Source organism: Gossypium arboreum, chromosome 4 (genome assembly GCF_025698485.1).
Source record: "Gossypium arboreum isolate Shixiya-1 chromosome 4, ASM2569848v2, whole genome shotgun sequence".
Taxonomy (NCBI): domain Eukaryota; kingdom Viridiplantae; phylum Streptophyta; class Magnoliopsida; order Malvales; family Malvaceae; genus Gossypium; species Gossypium arboreum.
Window position 1 is genome coordinate 22,362,426 of NC_069073.1, and position 4,219 is coordinate 22,366,644.

Here is a 4,219-nt window from a genome sequence, read left to right on the forward strand (position 1 = left end):
TTTTCTTTCTCCTCTTGCCGATTGTTCTTAAGCTAATCCCTCTCTTTTCTCTTCCATTATTTCTTCCACAAACTCTCTACCTCTCATTCTTCCTCTCTTTCATTTATAGTAAAAGCCAAATCCCGAAGGAGTCAAAGGAAGTCAATTTCTTTATAAAGGTATACACTTGTTCTTTTTCTTTTTAGCCGATTCTTGTTATTTTAAAAAGCCTTTCAACTCTTTTGTCAACACCCTTTTTGGTCCATAACCACTTTTTTCTTCAGTGACCCAAAAGCCGAAATCAATGAAGCTAGTGGGGTCGAATCTTTGTTGACCAAAGAACTCTCTATTTCCTTTTCACTTGTTGGTGTTCAATTCCCTCATCTTTTAGGCATAATGGATTCAAGAGGAGAAAGACGTGGTAAGTGCTCGAACTCTAAACGATTCCTAGAGTATCTAGTGGCCAAAAGTCAAACCCCTCTAGTTTAGGGAAGTGGCGAATATGGGTATAGGCCTTATAGGTTCTTCTTTTAATATTTTTATGGTTTCTATAGTGGAGGAGCAGCAAGGCGTAGTGTCGACTTGGATTAGCTTGGATCACCAGAGTGGCTAGATCTCGTCATAAATCTCGGCAAAGGTAAGGTTCCTAAGGCCATTATGGATGGTGGCCGAATGTGTAAGTATTAATATTAGAGGGTTTTTGATTTGGTTCAATTATTGTGAGCTGATCTATTAACGGTTGATTATAGGAGAAATCACATAGGAGATCTCGACGAGGAATATCGCAAACAGGTGTGTAACGAACCCTTTTTCATAGCTTAAAGCGATATATGCCGAAAAGCCGAAATGCCAAAACTCTGGCATTTCGAGGACTTGTGAGCAAGCGAACGCTCATTAGTTAGTTAGATTCATTGAGATGATGATCGGGAAGGTTGGAAAAGGTAAGAGCGTGATTTTTGGCATTCACGGTAAGTTGGGCCTCGAGGGGCTGAAACAGGGCCCAATGGGCATTCGGGCCCATTTGAGTAAAATTGGTAGAATATGGAAACTTGTTAAATTGTGCATCGAGACTGATAAAACCGTTATGGAATATAGGCTGAATAGGCCTAGATGATAAAATCGGCTAAGTAGGGCCATTAGGGGTTTTTAGGCCCAATAACTCGATTTCGCTAAAAATGGGCCAGAATCACTGTTTGCACCCATGAATTGTTAGTAACCGTTAATGAACATGGAAACCCTAATTTTCGGTAAAAATTACAGAATTACCCTTATAATATGAAAATGATCGTTTTGCCCCTAGGTAAAAATGACCATAATACCCCTAGGGTTTAAATATGAATTTAATACATGGGATTTTGATAAACATGGTATGTATGATATGCACATGACATGTATGATATGCACATGATATGTATGATATGCACGTGGTGTATTCATAAATGCATTGGGTTGGGTTTATATGGATGGAGGAAGTGCAAAAGGGCATATGCCCCAGTTATTAAAGGGCTTATGCCCCGTTATTAAAGGGCTTATGCCCCGATTATTAAAAGGGCTTTTGCCCGATTATTAAAAGAGGCTAGGCCTCCGGTTATATGATAAAGCACTATCTTTGCCGGTGGAGAGTTATGGCGAGGTGGGTCGAGTTAATCCCCACATGGTGTGTTGGTTGGTACGGATGGAGAGTAGCGGATGGTGGGTTGAGTAGTCTCCCCAAATGGGCTTGCATTCTCTCATTGACATTACATGTGATATTGAAATGGGCCTATGGGCCATACCGTTTATAGTAAAGGCTTCGGCCCAGTGTTATGAAATATGAAATATGAAAAGGACTACGACCCAGTACATGTTGAGTTTGGATTTGGGCTTAGGCCTAACAGGCTGTTATTATTTTGGGCTCTGAAAGGGGCCTGTTGCACACTGAGTTTCCAAACTCACCCCCTTTCCTTAACCTTGCAGGTGAGCCTTGATGTGGGGACTTGGGCCGGAGGGGATTCAGTGTAGCCATAGTGATCGCCTTTGGACTTTTAAATAAGCGTTGGTTTTCATTAAATTTCCTTTAATTATTATTTATTTTTGGGTCATAATAAGGCCATTTTAACTTTCCTTTTATTTCTTTTCGGGATTATTTTAATTTTAATAACTTTAAACCTGGTTGATAATTATTCAAATGGGCTAGACTTAGGATGTGTTTTCAAAACGATACTTGTTTTCACAACGCCACGATTAATCGATTTATCAAAGACGTCCACTTAAACAAATTTAAACTCGATATAACAAAGTGTGGCTATGGTTGTGGGCATGTCTAGGATTGGATCCAATCAAAGAGCTTGGTACTTAAGCAGCCTTCATGGCTCACCTCCTCTGTCTCGGATACCTACCTGGTGCCCAGCTTCCATACACTTTGCTAACTTAACAAAATATATGGTTTTTAAAAACACTAAGATGGAACGTGGGTTTCAACTCCAATGTGGCACGTCAGATTCGGCCATAACGTCTGGGCCGGGTTTAGGGTGTTACATAATAGTCAAACATGGAAAGTTATTACCATAGGCTTGCATGAAAATCAAGTCTCCACCACTATAATGAAATGATACACAAATCAAAAGGTCTTTAATAGGGTTGTAATGGGACTTGGGTTAAAGGTGTGGATAAAGGCTGAAAAACAAGGTTAGAATCGAGATTAATTTAATTGATTACCAAAATTAAAAAAACAAAGATGATCACTGAATTACAAACAATTGCCAGAATTAACACTAACCAAAACTCATGAAGCGAGCTTTTCTCTCAATATGATAACTTATCCAAGATCTTTTAGAACAATATGTAATTTGAATGAATATGTGGTGTTTTTTAAGAATAAGAACAAGTACAATAATGGAAAATACATAATAAGAAATAATTTAGCAACTGGAATGAACGAATATAATTAGGTAGCTAATCAAATTAAATCTCAATAAAAAGGGAGTCAATAAAAAGGGAAAAATTCTTAATGAATCAAAAAGGGATAAGTTGTGGGTTTATATTAAGGGGTAAAGTCGAGAAAGAATAGTTAAGGCTCAAAGAGGTTCACTAGGGGTTCACTAGGGGTCAATTATGTGGGTAGGCTTTTTATGGGGTAAATAGGTTAGAACCTAAGTTCCTTTATCATTTTAGTATATCAAATCAAAGGTGTGGTCTCAACATGTATAATTGATGCAAGTTCTAGAATAGAAAATCAATGTTGACATACTCATAAAAACAATTAGTGAGCAAGAAAGATATATGCTCTAAAAGGCTCAACATCTCACGAAATTTATGGGTATTTGATGTCAATCCTGTAAATTCAAAACTTCAAGATCATAACTCAATTCAGGGAAACAACCTAGAAATTTTAATTCTCAAAAGTCAACTTATCATGCTTGATCCTCTAATGTCGTAAAGTTTAAACAATCAATGCACAGTTACCTATGATTTAATTCAAAACATATCAATAAAAAATCATAAGTCAATCAAGATTCATTCTAATAGCAATATGAGGAACTTTTTTGAGAACAAGATAAAAATTCAGGGATTTTTCTGATAATCACATAAATAACCTCTCCATACTTAAGATGTACATTGTCCTTAATGTACAGAGATAGATAATAACAATTGAAGCATAATATCAGAAGAGAGGGAGAGAATCAAAACTGCCCTGAATTTGGATGTAATCCTTGAAAGAGCGGAAACAGGTTTAGAAGAATTGAAAGTGATGTGTATGTGACATGTAGATAGAGGTGAAGGTGGTGGTAGAGGTTGGGTTCCACAATCACAGTGCCCAAAGAAGAGGTTATCGTGGTGCTCAGTGTCGTGGTGGATATAGTCGTGGTCGAGCAAGACATGGCAGTTGTGGATGATTGTTTGTTTATGCCTTAGTAGTACCCATCGACTGAACCTTTTGAAACTGTGATGCCATCAATAATATTTAAGGGATTTATATGTATATGGTTATTATGGTTAGTAATAATGAAAGAACTAGATAAAATAATATTCAAATTATACTAATAAAAGTCTTGTAAGTAATTGATAATGAAAGTGCAAAAGAAATGCCAAAATAAAGATAAAATGAAAAGAAAAGCAATTTGAAAATTAGGTGGACTTAATAGTCCTCATTGATAGCTGGATCGTGAGGTAGTGGTGCTGGAGGCAATATGTGAAAATGTTGGCAAATTTATTGTAGCATCGCCTCGATGCTGTCGAATTGCTGAGTGCAATACTGCTC

At 37.1% G+C, this 4,219-nt stretch overlaps 1 long non-coding RNA gene across 1 annotated transcript; it reads left to right on the top strand.

The window, feature by feature from the left end:
- Positions 1-542: 542 nt before the first annotated feature.
- Positions 543-1,962, top strand: LOC128291755 (uncharacterized). The gene is made up of 3 exons (XR_008281596.1): positions 543-616; positions 729-771; positions 1,936-1,962. It is a non-coding gene; the product is annotated as an uncharacterized LOC128291755 (long non-coding RNA).
- The last annotated feature ends 2,257 nt before the right edge of the window (positions 1,963-4,219 follow it).